The sequence below is a fragment of the Miniopterus natalensis genome, chromosome 4, assembly GCF_054644295.1.
Source record: "Miniopterus natalensis isolate mMinNat1 chromosome 4, mMinNat1.hap1, whole genome shotgun sequence".
NCBI classification, from domain to species: domain Eukaryota; kingdom Metazoa; phylum Chordata; class Mammalia; order Chiroptera; family Miniopteridae; genus Miniopterus; species Miniopterus natalensis.
The window spans coordinates 56,178,583-56,187,173 of NC_142084.1; the positions used below are offsets into that span (position 1 = coordinate 56,178,583).

The window sequence follows — 8,591 nt, forward strand, 5'->3', positions numbered from 1 at the left end:
CAATTTCTTTTATTCTCTGGAACAGCCTGGAAAGAGATATATAATTGTATCTGTGGACTTAAAAGGCACTCTAAAGATTTATGACTTAAAATGAATGTAAAATATGAGTCTAGCAATGTCTACTTTTCTGCAGCTACTGCAGGGTTTGATTTGCAAATGCATTTGATTTGGAGAAATGGCACTTTGCAATTTATCCACTGGCATAATAGATGATCCAACATTCATTTAGTCTTGCTCCCCATACCGCTAACAAAATGGATTATGATTTAGTGAAATTACCTGGTATTGGGAACAGGGAGCCAGGGAGATTAGAGGTGAGGAAAGGTTATATTACAGAATGATGTCTTCTAGGAAATAATCTTGCCTGAGGGTGATATGAAATAAGCACTTGGTGAAGAAAGTTACAGAATATCTCATATTTGTTTCTTTCAGCTGAGGCCAGAAATACTTGAAGGTTGGCATTATCAGTACACACACATAACTATATTGCATTTCCCTTGGTTTTGTTCTTTATTTAATATTCCTTCATAACTTTTCACTTAAAACACAGCATGAAGATGCAGAAAGAAAATCATATGGATGCATAAATAATTCATATGCACCTGAAGGCATAAAAATCATGCTAGACAAAAACAAGTAGCAAGAAAGGTGAACAAGAAGTTAAATTTAAATGTTGTTTTAAAAACACACCCCAGTGGAAATCTAACCAAAGGAGTACGAAAACTAATAAAAAAATGACATCACTCTCTCAGTGAGGACATTCGTAACCTTGCTCTTTAGCCCACATCATGGCAATTGACTAATTCATCAGGGATTGTCTTGAACGTGAATAACTTTAGTGTGTGGAAGATTGTTAATGTTAAGGTACTGAGCTGTCAGTTCTACACAGAGATTTCCCACTCTATTTACATAGCGATCTTTTGTACGTTCTAGGGTAATATTCTGGTCTCTGCCCGTGCCTCTTAGAAGCGCCTGTCAATCCATTTACAAACTTCAGCGGCATTATGTCTCCAGACTTCATAATAACAGAGGTTCTGGTACTGAATAAAAGATGGTGACTGCACCTCCTAAAGACAGTGTACGTGTTTAAAACGTAAAACTTACTTTGAGGGAGGAAAATATTTAGTAGCCTTAGATTTTATTATATTTTGCAAAGAATGTTGTATTTCTATGAAGTGGTAGTATTAGTAGTTTATTGTCCTATAAGTATTGAAGCATGTACAGATATTTTAAAAATACATACTAATCTAAAAATCTCCCCCCCCAAAAAAAAATTAAGTGCAGAGATAGAAAAGGCAGCCAAGTTGCCTTTTTATTTGTTAGTGTTACACTTCATGTCTCTGTTTCCTTTTATTTTAGAGATGATAGGTTAATGATAATAATAATGGTTAACATTTATTTAATACTTACTATGTGTCAGGCACTATGCTAAGTATAAGATTTATCCCTTTGAGTCCTCCCAATAGTCCTATGAGTTATCTCCATCCAATAGATGAGGGAGCCTCGTTTAGATAAGGGAACCTAGATAAAAAACTTGTTCAATGTGATAAAGCTGGTAAGTGATGGAGCTGGAGTCCAGCAGTCTGAATCCTGGATATATACTCTTAAACACTGTTATTTTCTGGGCTCCTCAAAGAAGAAAGTATCATTAGCCCTATTATTATTAAGAAAAATCAGGCATGTGTTGAGTCTATCTTGGATCCTTATCAGTGCATCTACGGAACTGAAAGGACTTTGGTTTTAAGATGGTTTCATGTATCAAGCAATTGTCTCAAAATATGGATATCAAAGATTATGAAATTACAATGACCTGTACCACCATTATCTCCCAATCATACTATATAATTTTTTTATTCAACAAACATTTATTGATCACCTTCTATATACCTGGATTTTTTTAAATGGTAGGAAAGATGGAACAGAAGATAAATTATACAGATGTTTTATCTAGGTAGACATCTTTCTGCAAATTTTATTGATATTTCTATGCTAGCCTTCATTTAACAATTAATGCTATTAATGACATCATTATCTGGAATGCAGATCCACTAGACTTTCTCTGTGCCTTCGATCATTCTTCCTTCCTTACCATGGAAGATACCTCTAGCCAAGGAAAAGGGGGATATTGGGAAGTGATTAAAAGGTCTCATCTCTATCTAGACTTTCTTTCCCTGTGATGGTTTAAGTTTGTCTCTTAATCTCCTTCAGTCTGGGGAAAGGAAGAATCGCGGAGATAACAGCTGCAGTTCCAGAATCATCTCAGACTCCTCCCAGGGCTGGAAGTTCAATCAACTGCGTTTGCCTAAAGGAAGTAAAGAAGAGCCGGGGAAAGGGGCAGAGGCCGAGCAGCAGTGACGGTGCGTAGCCGCAGGGGTGCCGCCCAGCCCTGCAGTTTCCCTGCGCCGGTCAGTGCAAAATGCTTCAGCCTAATCCTCGTGAGCTCGCCAAGGACAAAAATATTCGTCTTAGGGAATCTTTGATTCATGCGAATAGTTGCTATTCTAAAGCAAAAAATGGAAGTATACTTACGAAACAGGTGATGGGAAAAGAAAAGGTATTATTTCCCCCTAAAAAGGCAGTAAAACACAGGAGGAAATCTGGAAATAAATACAGTGCTTTCTCTTAGACACACACACACACACACACACACACACACACACACACCCCACACCAACAAAATCACATTAAAAATTACTTAAACTGTTCTCCAAAGTAGGAAAATCTGTGGATTCTGAGATTTCTTAAGTGATGTCCATTCACTTCTTCGAGAAGGACTGAGGAGAGTAAGAAGTCCTCTTTGTTCTATTGCAGTCCTCTGGTGGCAGAGGTTTGAGGCTGTACTTCGACTTTTCAGAATGAATGTATTACTGACCAGGTCCTGGACGCTCCAAAAGAACAGGGCAGCCTTCTAAGAAAGGCACTTGTAAGCTCTTTGGGGTACTACTGAACCTTCTCTCTTGGAAATGGGCTTTTTATCCATAGGCAGTTAGTCTAAAATACAAATCCCTCCTCAAAAAGTTTGTGTAAGGGAAGCAGTATTTCTAACAGAATCTTCTTGTGCTTTTTACACACGATCACATCACAGAAACTTGAAGCTGGGATTAAAGCAGAGACCATCCAAGCAGGAGCCCCCTATCCAATTCCCAAAAACATAATCACTTGCTAAATACCATCTGGGGCGAGAAATTCCACCTTCATAAGGCAGTCATTTCTTCCATATTCAGAAGTAGTCTGTCTTCCTTCACAATTCCGAAACTCACAGGCACTGCCTGACCTCTCGGAGCTGAGCAATGTCCACTCTCTCCGCCACAGGGGGCCCTCGGCATTCGAAGTCGCCTGTGCGGGCACAAGCCCTGTGTGCCCTCCTGTGTGCAGACAGAAAAGGGCTTTACCCTCAGTTCTGCATTCAGAACCTGCCTCTGCCATTTACCGCTTGCAGGGACCTGGATATAACATGAAATCTTTCTAGGCCTCAGCTTCCTTAGAGAAAAAGGAGAAGTAATAACACCCATCCCCTACGGTTGTTACATGGATGAATTAGTCCAAGTTATGCGCAGTGCTGGCGCTGGAGGTCCTGGGCTCATTGTGACACATAATCAGGAGCACCCCGGCTTCCAGCCCCTCCCTCCCCCGGGTGCTCGGCTCCGGACCCGACGGAGCAGAGCTTGGCCCAGGGCGCTGCAGGTGCGCCCAGGGGCCGCCCTTTCCTGCGGGTGGCACGGCCTTGGGTGCAACACGCTGCTTTTCATGTTCTCTCCCGTGGACCGTAGCAGTGTTTTAGTTTTTAAAAAGTCTGTCTCCCCTGTCATGTAAATGCTTTTTCATTATCAGCAGCTATTTTTTAAACCCTTATCTTTATTGTCGTAAGTATTACAGATGTCCCTCTCCCCGCCACCCCCCAGGGCCACCCTGCTCCCCCCCCCCACCCCCCAGGCCTTCCCCAAACTACTGGCTGTCCACGGTTATGATGACAGGCATATACAGTCACTGGCTCATCTCTTCCCGCTCCCACCCCCCCTTCCCTCTGAAATACGTCGGTCTGTTGCATGCTTCAGTGTCTCTGGATCTTTTTTTGTTCATGATCAGCATTTGAGCAGCAACTTTTGTTAGAAATAAAGCATTCTCTAAGAGAAGCATGGTAGTTCTTGACAGCATTTCAGTCCTTCAGCCCTAACAGTGGCCCAGCAAGTCTTTTTTTTCTTTTTTTTTCCAACTCGCACCCTACAAATATTTTCTGGGATCACCATGGTATAAAAATGTTAAGGAAACACTGCAGTTATTAATGACTACTTGGTGTGTGGTACTAGAATTAACTTATATCCTCCAGAACACTGAGAAGAGTAGAATGAATTATATTCTTCATTTGTCCTACATCTGTCACTTCTATTATTGCAGTTTAAAATGGTATTTGGGTTTTGGGAGAGCCGCATCAAACTGCTAACTAACATTGACCTTACAGTTGATGAAAATTTCTAGCAAAAATATGGATTCATTCATTCATTCAAAAATATTTTTGGTCTACTTACTCTGGGCACTACTTCAGATACTGGGAACATGGCTTTAAACAAGAGCGATAAGATTCCTTCCCTCATAAAGTTAAAATAATAATAAGCATTCAATACAGTCAGTGGAATCTACCATAGAATTTGAATTTTACAATAGATAAATAGAAGGACTCCCAAGTCACGGCCCTGGCTCATTTCTGGTCAGGACAATAAATATCAGAGGCCAAATAGAATGGGAATAAATCACTTTAAAAAATAACCTCCTAATATTTTTCCTGTTCATTTAATATAAATAAATGCAAACGAACGCTCAGTAGGCTGCTGGACGTGGCTGCCATTCTCCCAGCTCTTGTGTATTATAATGTGTGCCAGCTGCCCCTGCTTCACCACTTACATCTTTATGAAATTCAAACAAATTGACACAATTTGGGATATCTTTCTCCTAGCAACTACTGGCATTTTTTTTTTTCTTTATAAAACAGAATGGAAGCTGGAAACCTGTCTGTATTCGACTCTTAACGATGATGTCCGTCTGTTCTTGTACACTCTGCTATATGAAATTTGACAAAATAGGCTGAGTTGTGACATGGTGGCAAACTCCAAAACTTCACGGCTTAAAGCACACATTTTATTTATTTCTTGCTCATGCTATATTTATTTATTTATTTGCCATTCGGGATGGTTGATCTTGAGTCTGCAGGGAGCAAGCTGACCCCAGACTTATCCAAGTCCACATTTCTTTCTTTGCCTCCAATTCTTACGTGTCCAAAGACAGGGTACCACAGACAGGCTTTTTGGGGGGGGGGGTTACACTATATTTCTATTGCCGGTAGCAAGTAGGTGTCTGCCTTTGATAAACCCTCAGGGGTCCCAGCTGGCCCAGGGGCTGCCATCTTAAATATTGTTAATCACAAAGCCAGAGGGAAAGTGGAGGTGGTGAAGGGGACACTGCCTCTTAGAGCTTTCACTTTCTCTGCTCAGAAAAATTACTGGCCACACCCAGTCCCAAGGGCACAAGGAAGTACAACCCTACCATGTGTTGACAGAGACAGCCTGGGATTTGGGAACCACCATAACAATTATCACAGGAGCACTATTTACTAATTATATTCTCCCTCCCAAAGTAATATTACTTTCAGGTGTTCAGAATCTTCAACACTTATGCTAATATGATTAATTGAACAACTTATAATAACGCATTAAATCTAGGAAGTCCTTACATTATTTGTCAGGTGTCATCATAAATCTTGAATATATTCCCTAATTAGACATTTCACTTTTTTAATGTTAAAGAAGTAAATCATTTCATGCTTTTGTAATAGTGATATTGACATAAAATACTTAGGCCTCTGAGGGTATGAATACAACTATAAGGATGTGGGCATGTGGGCATGGGTTGGAATTTTTCTCAACTGGTAAAATGACATTAATTAACTACAATAAGTGATTATTAAGCAATCTTTGGAATATTTCTCATATACCTTCATCCATAACCCACTCACCCATGTTTTTATGGGGAAATATATGAGACACTCATGGTTTTTCAATAAATTAGGTTTTAGTAATTTATCAATTGTAGACAGATTGGCCTGAATGTGACAGTGGCAGCACATTTTGGGGATTCTTCCGCTCAGTGTTTACATGGTGCTATTGGATTCCTTATAAATTAAACCACTGTCTGGAGCTCAGTTTGTCAAGAAGGATCTGGCTAACAGCCTATTCAGGCTTGTCTTTCTTTTAGAAAAATTCTGTTGCAAATAACATTGCTTTTACCATTCGCCTCAAAAGAACCTGATTTTGATCTTCCTTCCGTGGTTTTCTACAGGCTTTCTGGTGTGTGGCTGTTTTGTTTGTGTTAATGCTTTATTGCTTGCACCTTTGATAGAAGTGAACATTTTTCTCTTATGTCTTTGTTCAGTACAGGAGGCTGCACTGTGCGTTCTCCTCTGTTCCTCGAATGACTTTCAAACAGTCTTTCAGAACTCCCACAATGAGGCGACAATGAAAGTAGTCGGTAATTGTTGATGAAAGCTTTGTAACTTCTGCATCGTGTAACAAAATTGAACTGCAAAGAACAAAAGCGGGCCCCTTATCTTCCTCTGTATTCTAAGAGGGCTCCCAGAAAGCTTAGATAAAGTCTGAGGATGTCATTCTGCCAATTTAGCACATGCAATAGAAGACACAATCTGATAGAAATTAATAAGATAATTTGACAAATTGAATCTGTAGATAGCTACAAAATATTATCTCTTCCCGATAGACTTGGTATTCTGTGTCTGAGATGAATAGTAGGATGTTCAGATATCCCAGAACTTAGTAGTTGGAGGTTTAACCAGTAATGTATTTGCATTCTTTACTGCCATAAAGTCTCCATAAATTATCCGTTGCTTATTATGAAATTTGTATAATTTTTGAAGGCTAGAGTTATAAGTACTTATTTGTTGGGAGTATAAACTGAATCTAATGGTTTGTTTAAATTTTATTTATTCCCTATTCCACTAATTTTGATGTAATTTACAAAGATACTATAGTACAAAAAGAAAACAGTAATTGAGAAAATTCAGGATATGAGAAAAATAAGGTTATGACAGCCATTAAAACCAAAAATCACCAAAAAACATTTGACTTGGAACCCAATCTCTGATTCTGTATTTCTAAAGTTCACACCAAAATTGCAAAAATAATGGAGCTTATCAGCCATAGTGCTTTCTCTAAAAATTCTTGTTAGTAATATAATATTTAAGAGAGAGAGAGTTCACAACAAAGTCAAATTTTCATATCTTTTTTCTGTGATTTGCAATTTTTGTGTCGTGATGAAGACATTCTTCCAAGGTCATAAAGATAATCTCTATGTTTGCATCTAAACTTAGTTTTCCTTTCATATATAAGCCCTTGATTCATCTGGGATTTTATTTTTTTAATGTTGTAAAGTAGGAATCCATTTTCCTTCTTTTTCTACATGGAAAAAAATCAATTGTCCCTACTCACTCTAGTTGAGGAAAAATAAGGGAAAAACTGGAATGACCACTGTGGCCAAAATTGAGACAATTTAGTACCAAAAACTGGAATTCAACCTCAGTGAAGTATGGAGAACACTCACTGGTGGTATAATCCTGGCAGAGACACACACTGCTGGGAACTATTCCCTTGACTCATAATTTGCAATTTTAGCCTTTCCAATTCCCTTATACATAATAAAGCTTCATTATTTGGGGCTTCACTAATTCAGAAATTGTTAGAACTCACACAGGTGCGCTACTGAGGTTTATTTTTACCCCAAGAATAATGGCAGAGATTGCAAAAAATCTTAGTAATATAAAGGAGGGTGTTCACAAGACAAAAGGATCTTAAACTACCTTTAAGTATTGCAAAAGAACTTGTTTGTTTAAATTTTATGCTTAAATATATTTTAAAGTCACTTCATCTCTCAAGAACTTCTACTAGGCAATTATTATATTATTACTCATTGCTGGAAAGAAGTGAGAGTTTTCAGACTAATTTGAAGTAGCTCTTTTCCCAAAGAGTCCAATAACATGTTTTCTAATAGAAACAAATACACTGTAATACCGTTTAATGAGTTTAATAAAACAGAAAGTAATGCTGTGGTTACACTTTGGTTTCTAAAGCTAATTGTTAGTGTTTCTAATGTCCTGCTGGTAACCACTTTTAACATGTTTTACTGAAGGAATTAATTTGAAGGAAAACAAGATGAAACAGAAATGTCAAAACTTGTCAGATCATCTAATTTACTAATCATTGACCCATATTGCTTTTATTTATATGCTGTATGTTTTAATTATCTATTGTGTAACACATTACCCCAAAACTTAACAGAGCAGCTTAAAACAACAAACATTATCTCCCAAGGTTTCTGAGATTTAGGGCTCTGGGAGTGGCAGAGCTGGGTGCTTCCGGCTCAGCTGTCATTTGAACTGCAGTCATCTGAAGGCTCAGCTGGGGAGGGGTCTGCTTCCAAGCTCGCTCACATGGCTGTTGGCAGGCCTCAGCTCCTTGTCACATGGGTCTCTCTAGAAACTGCGTGAGTGTTCCCCCACATGACAGATTGCTTCCCCAGGGCGGGTGATT

At 38.8% G+C, this 8,591-nt stretch overlaps 1 non-coding gene across 1 annotated transcript; it reads right to left on the reverse strand.

Annotated features, from left to right (window-relative positions):
- Positions 1 to 5,174: 5,174 nt before the first annotated feature.
- On the reverse strand, positions 5,175 to 5,309 carry LOC148093291 (small nucleolar RNA SNORA38). Its single transcript, XR_015714465.1, has one exon. It is a non-coding gene; the product is annotated as a small nucleolar RNA SNORA38 (small nucleolar RNA).
- Between the last annotated feature and the right edge of the window lie 3,282 nt (positions 5,310 to 8,591).